This window comes from Lygodium microphyllum, chromosome 12 (assembly GCF_053477565.2).
Source record: "Lygodium microphyllum isolate KBCC chromosome 12, Lygodium_microphyllum_v1.1.10, whole genome shotgun sequence".
Lineage (NCBI taxonomy): Eukaryota > Viridiplantae > Streptophyta > Polypodiopsida > Schizaeales > Lygodiaceae > Lygodium > Lygodium microphyllum.
Window position 1 is genome coordinate 120,514,665 of NC_141146.1, and position 17,945 is coordinate 120,532,609.

Genomic DNA, 17,945 nt, shown 5'->3' on the forward strand with positions numbered 1-17,945 from the left:
CCGCCATGATCATCGGAGTTCTCTGATCTCACTGTTTCTCCTCTAGCATTCGATTTGTTCCTCTGTTTCCCTTTTAACAGAGAGCTATTGCAATGTCCGATACATGAATAAGACTTTAAATAGTAGACATTTAAGAGAAGACTATCTAGTCTTCCTCTTTTTCAAGTGGATAGCCACATGGTACAAGCATTTTTGTCATGAAGTTGTAACCACGCATAAAAGATCTTGCTCTACTTTCTGGTCTGACTCGCAAGTAGCACATCATTTTGATCCAATTCGACGTCTGATTGCACTGCTCTTGGAGATGTCGCCATGTCCACGGAGAGGAGGATGCTCGACCTTAAATTTCAGAATAGAAACCTTCGACAAGCCGCCATTCCAGTGATCTGGATTTTGGACCCCCCTTCTTGTTCTTCAATGGCAGATTTCCCCTCCCCCCCCCCAATCACAGAAAAGCTGTTGCTTTTCTTTTCTCCCGGCTGATAAAGCTCTTTTGACCAGAAAAGCCGCTTCTCCCACAATAGCCTCAGAAAGGCAGCCCCTTAAGTGAGAATTTTCGGCCCTGAAAGTGTCAAGTTCACTTCTTCTAACCTGGCCAAAATCTTCTCACATGCTAAAATATGATCAGCCACCAAGTATCTGCATCCTTGCTCATTTAGACTCTCGTTCTTCTCTTCTTCTGCACACCCCTTAATGGGCACATCATCCAAGAAAGGCATAGTAAGCTGAGGTATGTAATCCCGAAGGACCTTATGCATGGCATTCATCATATGCGCAACAGAATTAGTGGCACCTTGAGGCAAAGTACACATCCTGACAAGCCCAATAGGAGCTCTCATGGTTCCAAAGCCAGCTGAAACTGATCATGTCTTGAATACAAATCACCTAAAGAATAGATGGCACGTCCAACAAATGCTTCTGCAAACTCATCCACAACTGGACCTATACCAACATTCTTGATAGTGACTCTGTTCAACTGGCTGCATGTCCTGTATAAATCGGAGAGTACCATTCTTCTTTGGAACCGTAAACCACCTGTTTGAGTATGGTGCAGATGAAGGCTCAAGAATTTCCATCCTGATTTTCTCATTCAATAAATCAATCAGCTTTGGCAGGTGTGCTTTAGGCACTGGAATAGGTCGGAGATTCCATGGAATATGAGGAATAGTAAAAATGACCATAGGAGCAATAATATCTGGATTCACACATCCAATTTCATGCGGGAAAAAAACAAATCCCCTTCCATGTCGCTCAAGCATCTCCTGAAAGCATTACTTCTCTATGGGTAACAAAAAATCACAATTTCCAATTTTCAATTCAGCAAGAGTCTCTGCTGAAAATTTATGACCAATATGATCCAGATTTCTCAAAATTGGTTGTTTAGCATCCCTCTCTATTTGCTGTTCACTGTCAGGTGGAAGGGGTACAGCTACCGGCTTCACCTTCTTATCCACAGTTTTGTATTTCGTGTCCACCCTGGCTTCATTATGCTCTTGTGCATTACTCAAATCTTGCTGTAAATCGGCAATTTTGCACTCCAATGGCTGAATATCCTTAGCCCTCTGCTCTATGGACTGCATAGAAACAGCCCTAAACTCTGGATGCTGAAATATCTCAACAGTAAACTCTGTTGGCTGAAAGTTTTCAGCCCTCTGTGTCTCTGAAAGCTGATCATAACCAACTGGAAACTCTGTTGGCTGAATTTCTCCAGCACTCAACACTTTTTGCTGAGCCACCTCAGCCTCTGACTCAATCTGTGACACAAAATCTGCAATTTCATGAAACATGTCCAGGGATTGCACTAATACATTATTGTGACAACTTTGCATATCAGTTTTCAACATATCTCCCATCTCTGTCATCGTATCTGCACAATTCACACTATCATACATCCCATCTATGTGCTCATCATCCTCTAAAATTCCTGCATTTTTCAAATTTTTCTCCTTCCTGCACATGTACTGCCTGGCAGCTCTAGGCAACCTAGAAAACTTCTGATAGCTCATCGAATTGTTTGATGAAATCCCAACAAAATCGAAGGAGAAAACACTGCTGCCAGGAGGCGAGAACTCCAATCTCCTCTGCTTTGTACCACCGTTGTCTCGCGAAACGGCGGTACCTAATGAAAACCCGAATCCCTCACAGTGGGCAAAGGTGCATCTCTGAGAGTATTCATGTTTCTAACATGGTTCACACACACAGTCATAAACTGAACTGAAGCAGATCCATCATCCATTACCTTTGTTTCCATGCGCATCTATGTGATAAATGGCTGTCCAAGAATTATAGGATAAGAGCATGAATCCTGCACTAAGAAATGAAAATCCTCCTCTACATCACCAATAGAAACTCTGACACTGGGACAGGCAGCATACAAATCACCTGCAGTGTTATTGGCGGCTCTCATACGCCACCCATACTCTACATCCATAGGCCATCTGTTACTCTCATAAACTCCATGAACTATGAGATTAATCTCTGAACCATGATCCACCAATGCAACATAAGGCACCTGTTTCTCTCCAATCTTTACCATCGTCTCTGTAGTTGCCCTAGCCCAATGGCTCCGCGAAAAGTGACTACGCGGTATCAAGACAGGCTCATCAATTTCAGCATAATGCATAGGCTGAACCCTCTTCTCTACCTGTGGAAAAACAGAAGCATTCTCAACCATAACCCCATCCTCATCCTCATCCAACTCCCTAATCAAAACTCCCTGTGTATCAGTGGTAGGCAATGCATGTCTTCTCCTCTTCAAAACCTCCTAAAACTGATCTTGAAACTCTCTTTTTGAGATGCCCAAAACCTCACAAAAAGTGAAAGTCACCTCACTATCAAGTATCTTCTCATTAAAGATTTTCTTCATGTCCGTAGATGTCTCAATATCGGACATTAATCTAAACCCTGGCTACTTTCTCTCTCTAGGCTCTTGCCTCTTTTCTCTCTTTTGAGCATCTTCCATCTATTGATCTGGCCCTAGTCTCGAAGACGGTCCTACAGTAGGTGGAGTAACAAACTCACCCCCTCTAGTCTTTTTAGTTGCACTTGGATTTTCTTCATCCCTCTTACGCTTCTCCTCAACAAGTACATCTGCTCCATGAGACTTAGCCAAATAAGCATAAATAGAGTACCTGTCAACAGGCGAATCCCAACCTGTCTCTGATCTGATGCTAGAGCCTGCACTAGTCAAAACAGTTTGCTGAATTTTTCCCTTGTTTGCAGTCTCCATAGCATAAGTCCATAGTACTGACTGAGTCTCTGATCCCTTCTCAATCTGGACTCCATATGCAGAAGCATCACCTCTAGCTGTCATATAAGAAGTACGCGCAGCCATGTCATCCACTAACTTCTTCATTCCACCTTTATCAAAGTTGGTAGCAAGTGGAGCTCCTGTCTCAGTCAACCAAATCTTACCATCTTGTCCCCAATATACCAAATTCTTCCTCCTTGCATCCTGAAAAGATTCACAATCCCTGCAATGCTGATGGTCCGTACTATCGCATCAAATACATCTCTGATCTCTCCTAGGTGCACTAGGAGCACTCCTAGGTGCTGTAGGAGCACTAGAAGAAGTAGTAGGCACAGTCGAAGCTAACTGCTCTTTCAAATTTTCCACCAACTCCGCTTTAACTGACTCCAGTGTCAAATCCGTTATGCCTTTGATTATGTCATCAAGAGAGGTAGGCACCGATGGAGCGGATGGTTTTGGAGGAGAAGGTGCAGGCATCGATCGTGGAACAGGAGGAATAGGTGGAGTGGAAACAGTAGGCACTGGCATAGGCCAAGAAACTGGCTGAGGAGGAGAAGAAATAACAAGTATAGAAGCAAGCATAGGAGCAGATGATGGAGTCGGTGTCATGGAACCATTCTGTAAGCGGGTCTTCCATATCCTCCTCTTGATCAAAGTCAAGATTGCATCCTGCCAATCCATTAAGACCCATAGGCTTCGTGCGATCCTCAAGAAGCTCACCCAACTCTTCCTGAAGAGCAGGATCTGCAGCTTGCAAGAAAAGCTCAACTTTTTCAACATCCAATGCTCTTTGTTCAATGGCATCAAGCTGACTATATCTCTCTTCAAATTCCCGAATCAACTCTGAAGCAGCTAGACCTTTGTTTGGCATGTAGACCCACTCTCGGAATGACCGCCGAGTAGCCATACCAAAGTCCTCAAGGAAATATTCTTCTTTCAAGTCCTTCTTAAAATCTTACCAATGCGTATTTTGAATAAAAAGATCAGTCACTTTTGCCCTCAAAGCGGGTGTGACAAGATGAAGGAAGTACTTACTCATACGTCCAGCTAGAACTCCAAAAAACCCCATCTTGATCTCATATGTCTTCAAATATGCTGAAACATTAGGCCATCAAATAGCTTCTTCTCATTCTCAACTGCTTCAATCGCTTTAGTCGCGCTGTTTGCATTCTCCTGCTCCGAATAGAGTTGACTTTGCTAAGACAACTGCTGTTGATGCAATTGTTGCTGCTGCTGCATATATAATTGTGTTTGCTGATTTTGGAGCTGCATATACATGGGCATATTCTGCAAAATCTGCTTTAGATCCTCTGTTGAAGTACTTGACGCAGAAATCATTGATGGAGCTGAAGTAGAGGACGCAGCTCGAATTGTAGAAGAGGCTGAAATAGAGGCTGAAGTGTCTCCCATCGTGAAATTTCTACGACGCTTTCACGTCGGGTACACCAAAGATGTCGAAGGGTTTTGAAAGCAATGTCGCGACTTCAAAAGTCCTGGATAAATTTTAGGATAGAAGATCAAGCAAGTGAATGAAGTTAAATCTGTTATGACTGCAATTACTTCCTGTGATGTTGATCAGTTGGAAAGATCAATAATGTTCATGATCATATATAATTCTTTGTATTGAATGAACCAGTAATCCTTCAAAAATATAGAAGAGTTCTGCATGGTATATATCATGTGTTTGCTGTAAATTCACTGTTTTTTCACTCAGAATTCTATGCAGAAATTTTGTATCAAGTAACCATGAAATACTTCAGCCAGTTCTTAAGGATCAAAATTTGACACTACAGGACTCTCTAGCTTTTATCAAGCTGTCAAAGCTATTCTTCGATCAGTGATTGCACTCCAACAAAGTGGACATTCTTTACATGTTGCAGCATAGGGTTTGTATAAACAGAAATGTCTACAAGGTATCAAAACAACAATCATACCATTAGCTCTTCATAATAGTTTTATGCTCATTTGTTTCATCATCAAGAACACCCATGCTAGTAAGAGCTTCATGAATCTTCTCTCTTTTTCACCCTTTATGCCAAAATTTTCTTTTTGGGCTCTTCTTCCCTCCTATCCTCTTTTTACTCTTATTTCCTTGCCTCATTGTCTTCATGAAGTGATAGATAGACACGAGTAGTGATGTCCAGCTCGAATTGCAAAAAACGCGCAAAAAACGCAGGAAAGCACAAGTTTGAAAAGTAAGGCACAACTTTTTTTAAATTTTTCTATACTTGCGTTGCGCATCTGTCAGCGCGTGTAATGTCGCGTGTATATGCGCAAATAATTCATGCTACACGTGCTTACAGATGCGCAGGAACAATTTAAGGAATCAATGTATGCATTTAGGGAATCAATTGACCTATGTGATGACATATATAACAAAGCTTGAGGATAAGAGATAACACATTGGCAAGTCAATTTGCACAATTATATGTAGTGACTTACTAGACCATCCCACTTACAATTGCATATTATCCCACTTATGTATCAATAGGTGGATAAAGCACGAATGGTTTTTAGCTAGAGAAAGATAATGCAATGAAGGTGTACACGAAAGAGATAGAGAAAGGCATATTATCCATCAATCAATCAAAGATATGTACATGAAGTGACTTGATAGTAATTAAAGTATCGTCATTTTTAGGATGCTCCATTGACTTCTGCAAGTTCCTATAACCTTGAAGTAGAATATAGCCAACCACACTGTCCATGGAAGGAAAACTTGGCCTCATCACATTAACCAAGTTAATTTACTTATACATTTCATAGATAAGAGATTTGTAGTTGGCTTGTTGGTATTAGTCACCAGCAAGTGGACACACTCACTAAAGATGATGAAAAGAGGACATGTGCACATTGGTTACATGTGGTTCACCTTATCTAAAATTATATGTGAGCTATAAGTGAACCTTGACATAATTGGAATAGCTTGCATATGCACAAGCCAAGTGATTTACATCAATCTACTCATGCTATGAATTGGCATGCATGGCTAGGTTAAGTGCACAACATTAAATGAGACATGTGAGTGTATTGATAAGTTCTCTCTCTGTCTCTCTCTCTCTCTCTATATATATATATATATTGCAAATGCACAAGTCAACCTTTGATTTATATATACATCCAATCATCATGCCCTATCCAATCACATTTGTATAGGGCATGATTGGATGTATATAGGGCATGAGATCACATATATGTAATTAGCTTTGAATGATTGGATGTATATTTGTAATACTCAAAAAGAAGTAAAGTTGGTAATGTATATCATGTCCTAGCATATGATCCAGGTGTAATTATGTCGTATATACATCCAATCATGCCCTATCCAATCATGCCCTATTCAAAAAAATACTAGCTGTTAAGAGGTTTGGTCATATTCAGGTAACCTCTTGCTTGCATGATATGTTTTAAACTACTCAGAATCTTGGGAAATTTAAAGAAAAGATAGGATTCTTTGCCACCCAAGCCTACCCTGCTTACTCTATTGTTTCCTGAGAGATTGTTGCAGGGGCTTCCCCCAATTATGAGATTAATCTTTCCCACTGCATCCACAATCTCAGCCAACTTATCATCAGTAAGATCTCTAACATCATCCTCCATTTGAAATCGGCTTGTTTGTAAGGTTTTGTTCCACTAGCTAGCTATTATGTTTTTACATTTATCATTGATCTCCACAATAACAACATCCTTCAAAATTATACCCAATTTTTGCAATCCCACTTCTTTCCCACCAAGGCTCGCGAATATAATTCTTTCAGTGGTGAAAGACTATACGCAATAGTATTGACCTCAAATGAGTTGCCCAATGCATCATATCGATATGAAAGGGTAGAGCAGCCTCAAGTGTGGTCACGATCATATCCAAGCACCAGCTCAATCTCATGGGGTTTAAGTGGGGCAGCTTGGCATGGGCTGACCCAAACCAAGTTCCATATTTTGCATGCCAGGACAATCTCATGTTGAAGATAAGAAGGTATCTTGCTTTCTTTGTGGGAAGAAAATATTTTTCTGATCAATCCACAGATAGTGCTAGGGGCACCCCGTGTGTTTATGCAATTCAGCTTCTCTTTGGATCCCATGGGGGCCAATACTTCTTTGTTTCAGAAGCACCTCAAAGATTATCATGGGAGCAAGGGGAAGGATCAACCTTCTTCCATCTCTACTGGAAGGTTATAAACATAACCATCCCAGCCTAAAGCATACTGAAAAATATCTAGAGTCTGTGAACTCTGGATCTATGCCATTAAAATTCCATTTGATGGTCTCCCACTCTTAATTGGGAACGTTCTCAACATTTTCAAAATAGAAAAAGGGAGGGCCTTCCATCAAACTATTCAATGGTTTTGGCTTGCCTTTAAAAAAGCCAAGAATTTCAAAACCCATGCCCTTTTTGAACTTGAAGGGTGGGATAGAACCTAGATGTGGATGTGATGTTTTTCCATTCATAGATTGAGTCTCGAGCCATAAAACACTCGAGTCTTCACTGGCACTTTTATCCAAGTCTAGAGTAGGAGTAATGATGATCTTTGTTTTAAGGCCCAAGTAAGTGTACCATAGCTTAAGGGGTCTTTCATCTAACCAGTATATTTTGCTACAGACACCTCGTGAGGGTCCAGTATGTCTAGTTATTTGAACACCTCGTGAGGGTCCAGCATGTCTAGTTTGATCTTTTATCTTTTACGACTAGTGCACATTATTCAATGCACTTTGGTGTGAGGGTAAACATCTTCGAACTCAACGTATAGATGAAAAGAGAAATACCCAAGATTGTGGTGTCCTGGCTCACTTCGAGGATGCCAATGGTACTTCGAGTAATTATTAACTCTATTTTTTTAATTCAATGATTCAATGCGTATTCTTAATTGTATGGTTTTTATCATGCGCACACGTGCATGCTCAAGAATCAATTTCAGGTGGTTAAATAATTATTAACTTTGGTTTTTTAATTATGTGAATTGTAATTTTAGGTGGTTAAATAATTGTGCATCTGCTGGCACGTCTATATTAGCGTCTATTTGTGCGGATATATAGACACACAATTCGCATCTATTTACACGCACGTTTACATGCACTTATAGACGTTATGATAGACGCGCCCGACTTTGCGTGTCTAACATGCGCGTTTATGTCTCGTTTCTATTGTAGTGAGATTTTCTACTTCCTGAAGAGATAAGATGTTTTGAAGAGATGTTATGCAGACATATTGAAAAAGTCTTTGCTTTCTTTCCACATGAGATTGGATGCATTGATCCTAGGGTTGTGACACCTATGGTTATTTTTACCATTCTGCATGTCCCTTGGAATCTATAATCTATTCCTGTGCCAAGGGCTCACTTGCCCAAATTTGTAGAGCTCTTGAATGAGCAGATTAAGATGGGTGTTGAGAGTGAAAAAAGACTGAAAATTTGACTGATTTTGTTGTTTTTGAGGTCTGAATGATTGATTTTTGATGGATTTAGAGTGATGTATGGTTATTAATGGAAGTATTTGAGAGTGTTTTGGATGATATTGATTATGTTTTGGAAGTTCATCATGATTCTTAGTGGAGATATGAAGCTCTGCGATGTTCTGATAGGTTCTGTTGAGCTTCTGATTGGTTATGTATACCTTATGTATAGCTTCTGTTTCGTTCTGATTATCTTCTGTATGAAGCATGGATTGATGATTGATGAAGACTGAGATATTTTGGAAGCTTATTGAATAGTTTTTGATAGTATGGAATGTTTTGAGTATGAGTTATGAGGTTCTGATGACCTTGTATAACCCTTTGCAGACCTTTTATAGAGCCTCTGTCTCTGTACTGTAACTCATTAGGGCCGAAAACGCTTCAAAAAATGCACTTTTGTTAATCACGGGATTAAGAAAAGGGCCACGTGTGCAAGAATATGGTATTCTTGTCTCCTCTTTTTTGGAGATAGTATAGTCCACTTCGTGATTCTCTCCTCCTTTTTAGCCAAAATCTCCAATGTCTGATATGTTTTGGTAGTCCCAAAGTCCTCATTTACTTAAAATATCTGAAAAATGACATAATAAAGTTGTTGTGAAGTTTATGATGATTTTTTTGAAAGTCGAGAACTTTTTGGTGCCTAATATATTTTCATTAGTCTTCCTAATATTCCTTTTTCGTTCATTCGCCTTTCTTAGTGAGCTTCTTTCTCTACTTTTTAGTTCATTCATATTTCTCAATGAGCTTATTTCTCTGCGAGTTTAATTTAAGTATGGCATCCAGAAGGCGCTCTTCTCGTTTAGTAAACTCTTGCACTATCTATAGCCACAGAGTTTATGAAAATTGGGAGCCAAAGATCTTTAGTATAAACGATTAGGTTGCCATGCTGCCCTCTTGCAAGGACTCTCACAAGGTGAAAAGAAAAAAACAAGAGGATGTTAAACATCACTGGAAGGAACGTATCATTTCTTTCAAAATTATGCATGAAGGGTGGTTTATCAAATTGCAATATGTTTACATGGCAAACCTTATAGCCTTATGGATTTTTTTTTGAATTTTTTTGATGGGTTTAAGGTCTCACAAAAAATAAGTCATTACAGGGGGATGTACTTTGCACGCGCATGTTTACTCATTCACGATACAGAGCGAGGAGGATCCCTACAGAGATTTTATTGTGCTACTCTCGTGCCATATCAAGTCATCCACGATACGGAGTGAGAAGTATAGTACCAAACATTGAGTTGCTCCACGATACAGTGCGAATAAGACCCTGCGAAATTTTGGCTTTACTGCTCTCGTGTCATATCAACTTATCCAATCCATGTCATATCGACCATACCAACGAATAGTTTTTTTTTACTATTGTATCAACTTATATTTTACGAGACTAAAAATTGAATAATAAACATTTTTAATCTATTACGAGGTAAATATTTTTGTCTTTCAGAAATCAAAGTACTTTCTTTCTTCTAATTATAATATATTATCCTTGTCTTATCCATTAGTGCTTTGCTAAAAAGTTGATATTACAACACTGTATAATGAAGATCTTCTATTTACAAGTGCCAAGATTAGGGTAATTCTATTAGCTTAAGGATTATCCTTAGTATATCTATCCCTACCAATTTGTATCAACACCATGGGACTCTTTTACCAATTTTCTTATGAATCAAATTGAAGAGATTGAAGAAAAAGCTTGGATTTAGTCGAAGTAAAGATGCGGCTTGGATGTCTCAACCTAGTTGGGTCTGCTGAAAACTAATGAGATGATCTCGTCTCAGGTCCATGGAGGACCATATCTCTATAGCTCAATTGGCAAGTAAGTGGTATTGATCCTCTATGTAGAGACTCTTTTGATTGTTCATCACCTTCTCAAGATTTTGTGAAAGGAGACAAAGGGAGACGAAGGGAGACCAATGCGGACAGCTGGTAAGAACGGGACGTGATTTTGGTGAGAAATTTTACGACAGAGTAAGATCTGCTTTAAGAACTAAGAAACAAAGTGAATAGGAGAGAACGATGATTCAAATGAATGCATACGAAAAAGGAAGCATGATTTTGGTGGGAAATGTGATAGTAGAATATTCAAAAAGAAAGAATAATGGCCAAAAAGTGGCCTTTGACATGAGTTAACGTCCCTAGGCATTTAATGGCTAATCTCTTAAATGAATAATAAATTCTCTTATTAATCACGTCTGAATGGCCAAATTTGGAGGGTTCATTATTTTAAAACCTCAACTAATTAGTAACTTAATCATTTTCTTACAAGTGCCATTTTTGAAACATTTTTTGCCCTAATGTGTACTGTAGCTGCTCTGGTACTATACTAAAACTGTTTTGTAGACCTTCTGTAGGTGTTTTGTAGAATGTATGTGTGACTTTGGAAAATTTTTCTAACCTTTGGAAAGGATGAATCTCAGTTCAAAAGAGCTAAAAAAAATGGAAGAAGCAGCTGCTAAAGACTGAAGAGAAGACTGAGTGATAGCGACAGTAGTGAGTTGTGAAGAGACATTGTAGTGGCTCTGGTGACTCTTCATATCAGACATACCTCTTGGGAGATGCATCCATGACCTAAGAAGGATTATTGAGAGTTATTATGAGAGTATTGTAGTGAAGAGATGATGTACTATTGATAAAGAGAGAGAGAGAGCCAGAGATAGCCAATTCTATCAGAACAGTGTAACTGTATATGAGAGATTGAGATAGAAAACTATGAAGACATTGAAGATGAATATTATGTGATTGATTTCCATTCAAAGATGGTGTATTCTTTTGTATTATTTGTTATATTCAAGAATTCTATGAAGATGTTGAAGATTATGGTTGATTCTATCAAATCTGTGGGAGATATCTACTAGGATGCTGCGTGAAGATTTCCTATTTTCTTTGTTTTGATGATCAAAATAATGAAATAAAAGCTTGTTGATGTTACAAGATAGATTTTCTTGCAAGAGAATTCCCTTTTCCTTGGTGTTCGTCTTGGGGCTCCAATGGGGATTCTAGAACCATCTTCAACTCCATATTCCAACAGGTGGTTCCCAATTCCTAAGAAGAATGGAACACTCAGATTCATATAGGACCTACAGCTAGTAAACAAGGTCAATATTCAAAATGTTGGTGCTCGACCTATTGTGGATGAGTACATTGAGACGTGCTATCTATTCACTTGGTGATCTTTTCTCCGGATATGATTAGTTTCAACTTACCCTTGAGAGCAGAGATTTGACCATGATGAATACACCTCTAGGCCTTGTTCGAATGTATATGCTTCCGCAATGAGCTACTAATTCTGTTGCTTGTATGATGAATGGGATGAACAAGGTTCTACGGGATTTTATTCCTGAGCTTACTATCCCTTTCATTGATGACTTACCTATCAAGGGTTCTTTGGAAGAAGGTAAAGATGATTCTTTAGATGATCATGGATACAGATTCTTTGTGGATTCACATATTAGAGATGTTGAGAAGATTCTTTGCAAACTACAAGAAGTGAATTCGACCGTGTCAGGGCTGCAGCCTATTTTGGGTGCCAAAGAAGTTTTGATTGTTGGGCATATGTGTGGATATTATGGCGGGAAGCCTTCTCCTGCAAAGATTGATGCCATAGAAAAGATTGTGGAGACTTGTTCTTCTACTTCGGAGGGTTGCAGGTTTCTTAGAGCTTGTGTTTTTTATCTTATTTGGATTCCTCATTTTGCTCATATTGCAGATGATCTCTACTAGCTCTTGAGAAAAGTGACATGTTTTTCTTAGAAGATAAAACATACTAAAGCCATGTAAAAATTAAAGAAATCATTGAGAGCTTCCCTGACTCTTTGAAAGGCAGATTATGAGTGTGCGAGACATATTATTCTTACACTTGATACTAGTCCTATCGGCATTGGATGGGCTATTGGCCAAGATGATACAAAAGGAAATAGATATGTTATTTGGTTTGGGTCGAAAGTCCTAAATGAGGGACAACGAAGGTATCCACAAGTTAAAAAAGAGCTCTTGAGAGTTGTCATGGCTCTTAAGAATGACAGAGAATACTCCATTGGTGCTACTATGGTGGTCAATAAGAATTTCATGATTTAGAAATTAAAATTTGCGATTATGTTTAGTGCAAAAAATTCTTGGTTGTGCCTTTGCAAGCTAGTGACATTATTTTAGGAATGCTTTGGCATCACAAATGTAATCCCGATATAGATTATTTCACACATTCAATGAAAATTCATTCTAATGGAAAACAAATCACATTACGTGGTATGTACACCTTGCATAATTTTCAATTGCTTAGTCACACGCATGCTAAACGTGCATTGAAAAAATGTAGCAAATAATACTTAGTATGGGTGAATGAAATTGAAGTTAAGGAAAATCAGATGAATCCTAGGCATGCACAATTTCTTTCACAATTTAAAGATTGTTTTGTTACTAACTTACCCCCTGGTTTACCACCTACACGTCTTAAAGATCATAAAATAGATTTAATCCCAAGTTCTCAATGACCATGTAAAGTACCTTATCGATATAATCAAATTAAACAGAAAGAAATCCGAGCCCAAGTTGAAGAATTCTTAACTCGAAGAGTCATATTAGGCCCAGTAGTATTCCTTTTGATACACCTATCCTATTAGTCAAGAAGAAAAATAATACCTATAAGATGTGCATTGACTATTGTGCCCTAAACAAGATCACTGTCAAGAATAGATATCCGATCGCTAGGGTAGACGATCTCATGGATAAACTGCAAGGAGTCACTAGTTTTAGCAAGATAAATCTTAAATCTGTATATATTCAAGTATGATTGGATACACCTGACATTTTCAAAACTTCATTTAGAACCCAATTTGGTCATTATGAATTCCTTGTTATGCCTTTTGGTTTGACTAATGCACTAGCCACATGCAGTTGTATAATGAATCAATATTTTTGAAGCATCAGCATTGTGTAATTGTTTTCTTTGATAACATATTAGTTTTCAGTAAGAATGACATATTGGTTTTCAATAAGAATGAGAACAAGCATTATGAACATTTATTTTTGGTTTTCAAATGATTAAAAGAGAATCAAATATATGCTAACCTTGAAAAGAGTGAATTTTTTCAAATCCAAATTGAATACTTAGGACATATTGTGTCTTCTGATGGTATTCAAGTTGATCCTAAAAAGATAGAAGAAATTTTAAATTGGTCAATCCCTAGAAATGTGCATGAATTACGTTCTTTCTTAGATCTTGCTAGCTTTAATAGAAAATTTGTGAGAAACTTTTCATTAGTTGAATTACCTTTAACGAAATTATTAAAGAAAGGTATTGTATATAATTGGTATGATAATCAACAAAAGTCTTTTGATTTCTTGAAACATACTTTAACACATACACCTGTTTTTCAATTACATGATTTTAATCGACCATTCTTTCTAGTAGTCAATGATGCTAGCGGATCAGGAATAGGAGCTGTCATTATGCAAAATTCACATCCCACAGCCTATTCTAGCTGCAAACTTAAACCCCCTGAACTGAAGTATTCTATCTATGATAAGAAATTGTTAGCTGTAGTACAAGCTTTACGTCAATGGAAATACTATCTAATGGAGTTTGAATTCATGATCAAAACAGACCAACAAAGTATTAAACATCTCCTTATTTAGCCATAAATCTCTGACGGACATATTAAATGGGATGCTTTCATTCAAAGTTTTCATCCACTTATCCAATATCGATCTAGAAAAGAGAATGTTGTTGCTGATACATTGAGTAGAAGACCAAGTACCCATAATATCTCCATTATATCTTTTGATTCCCTTATCCCTACGAAGGATACTTATGACCATGACCTTAGTTTTCAAGTTGATTGGAATAAATTAGTTGCTAATAACTCGATTTCAATTGATTTATTGTCTTATTCTAATGGATTTATGTTTTATGAGAAAAGATTGTATGTCACTGTTCCATTTAGATAATTTGTGTTGCACGAAATTCATTGTCCCCCATGAGTTTCTACTTTACGAACATTGGTTGAATATTTTTACTGGCCACAAATGGAATCTGATGTTTCTAACTTTATTTCTGAATGTTTAATTTGTCAAAGAGTCAAGTGACACCATGGTAAGCATATATGGTTTATTAATGTCTTTACCAATTCCTGAACGACCATGGGAACATATTGCAATGGATTTTATAACTCATTTGCCTAATACCCAAGCAAATCATGATATGATTTGGACTATTGTAGATCGATTTCGCAAACAAGCATATTTCCTTCCATGCAAGAAAACATTAATTGCATCTCAAGCTGCACAATTGTTTTTGAAGAATGTTTTTACTAACCATGGTTTGCCAAAAGTTATTATTTCTGATTGTGATTCTAGATTTTGCAATAATTTTTGGACTACTTTGTTTATTGATTTAGGTACTAAGATTGATTTCTCACCTGCAAAACCAATGGGCAAACATCAGCTACTAACAGTACAATTCTAGATCGTTTGCGTACATATTCAATTTTAAAACCACAAATATGGGATACACACTTGCATTTACTTCAATTTGCATACAATAATGTATCACATATAACTACACATAAATCACATTTTGAAATCATTTATGGACATAGATTGCCTACACCTATTACATCATTGTCAAACAAAGTTAAAGCTACTGATGATATTGCCAATAGGCATGCTACTATTTTTATTGAAGTTAAAGATATGATTGTGAAAGTCGAGCAATCATACACTAAACAAGCTAACAAGAAAAGAAAACCCATGAGTTTCAAAGTTGATGATTATGTTCGGTTACACATTGAAAAGAGGATTGCAAAGTGTTCAGAAACACCCTATTGTTAAGTTAGCCCCTAGATTTTATAGACATTTCAAAATCATTCACAAAATCAATGACAATGCATTTAAATTAGAACTACCCCAACACTGGAAAATTCATAATACTTTTCATATCAGTTTGCTACGACCTTTTAGAGGCCAATTACATGTTCACCCTGTCTATGAAAACCCTCCTTTGTTAGAAGAAGAAATTGAAATCCGTGAATCTGAAACTATTCTAGATATTGACTTTATGATCACTACAAATGACCGTAGATATTCTAGATATTTGGTTAAGTTTAAAAATCATCCTGTTGAAGAGACCCAATGGATGCACGCTCATGACCCAAGTGCTTACCCCTAACTGCTCACTCCACATTGAGCTAATAGCAATTGAGGATAATTGCTATCCCACCCTAGGGGTATGATTGTCGGAGGCATATTCAACGGGATTCTGTGAGACCATTGTGGATTCCGTGAGCTTTTACTCCACGGTGGATTCCGTGAGACCATTGTGGATTCCGTGAGTTTTTATTCCATGGTGGATTCCATGAGGGTTTGTGGTGGATTTTGTAAAACTATATTTATTTGTCAAGGTTTATACACAAGGTGGATTCCTTGTGTGAGAAGTTGACGGGGATGCTTGTTCTTTTCGGGCATCATGTTAATTTAATGTGCACGTGGGTAATTCCACAACAGGTGATTCTGCAAAATACATATTTAAATTAATGGAAGTTTATGAGTTTAGAGTGCACTCATATTAAATTAAGGTTAGGACAGAGTTTCAACCTATTTGTTTATCTTGTAGTTGAAGACTGCTAGGTATTCACATTTTTCAATTTAATTTTATTATTTTCTAACAATTTTGAATGCTTCAGTTGATGTGTAAAGCACGTGACGGTGGCGTTGGAAAGCATTGGGTGATAGCGTGCATTCAAATAACCTAGAAAAAATTATCATTTTTTATGGGCATGCACCTTATCATTAAAGACATGGCACTAATATTTATTTAAATGCATTTATTTATTGAAGTAATTGACAAATATTTATTATTCTATATGCGCATAGGTGCACGGTTTAAATATTTCATTATTGGACATTGTATTTGGGCACAACCCGATTTTTGGGATGCCCAACAGCTTTATTCTTTATTTGGATAAAAGCAAACACAAAAGCCAAAGCATGCTAATTGTAAATTGTGCTATTTTTTAGCTTGGAGATTAATAAATTTATAAATACATGGCTTGTGGAGCACTCACACAAGGCATGGGGGGAGATTGTACCCAATTTGTCTCTTTTCTTCATGTCGTGCAAATCTTCATTCTTGTTTTATGAGCTTTAGTAGAGTCCTTTTGTTCTTGGGGACCTTCCGGCACTCGCTACATACATATCCAGCATCGGACTTGTGCACTAATGTATGGACTATATGACCAAGTGGTGTGAAGGCAAAGCTCTCAAATTAGTTGATGGTAATAGTGATGCCTTGTTCTTGTATATAATGACCTGCTTTGGCAGCCTCTTAGATCTAGTTAGTGACCAAGGCATCACTTTCTAAATAAGATTATGGAGGAACTGACAGAGCTTTATAAGATTCGCCATTGCAAGAAAACACCACCCTACTATCCTAGATTCAATGGCCAAGTCAAAATTACCAATCGTAATTTCTACTTCATCCTAACAAGGATGACTGCTGCACATCGCAATGATTGGGACAATCAACTTATAGAGGCCCTTTGGACATATAGAACCTCCAATAAGACTACTATATGACAAACTCCTTCCCGCTGGTTTATGGCACATAAGTTGGCTTCTCTGTCGAGTTAGAACTACTTTCTTTGTGAGTGGCTATCACAAAGAGCTTGGAAGATACTAAGTCCTTGTAGTGCTACATCCTACACTTGGAATGTTTGGATGAGACTTGTAGAATGGCCTTACAGTGTATGGACACCACATAGGCTTCACTAAAGGCTTACCATGACATCTTACTTAAGCATAAAGAATTCAAGGAAGGTAACCTAGTCCTGGTATGCAAATCGGATATTGTATGTGTACGTAGTGAGCGCCAGAAGGTCCCCAAGAACAAAGAACTCTAGTTTAAGCTCAAAAAGCAAGAAGATAAACTTGCACCACATGAGGTAAAAAGACCAATTGTGTACAATCTCTCCCCATACATTATGTGAGCACTTTACAAAGCATGTATTTATAAATTTATTTATCTCAAAGCTCAAAAATAGCCCAAATTTTACAATAAGCATGCTCTAGATTTTGTGTTTACTTTTGTCCAAATAAAGAATAAAGCAATTGGGCGACCCAAAAGTCGGGCTGTGCCCAAATACAATGTTCCATAATGAAATATTTAAACTGTGTACTGTCCATGCACATACAAAATAATAAATATTTATCAAGCACTTCAATAAATAAGCGTGCCTAAATAAATATTAGCACCAT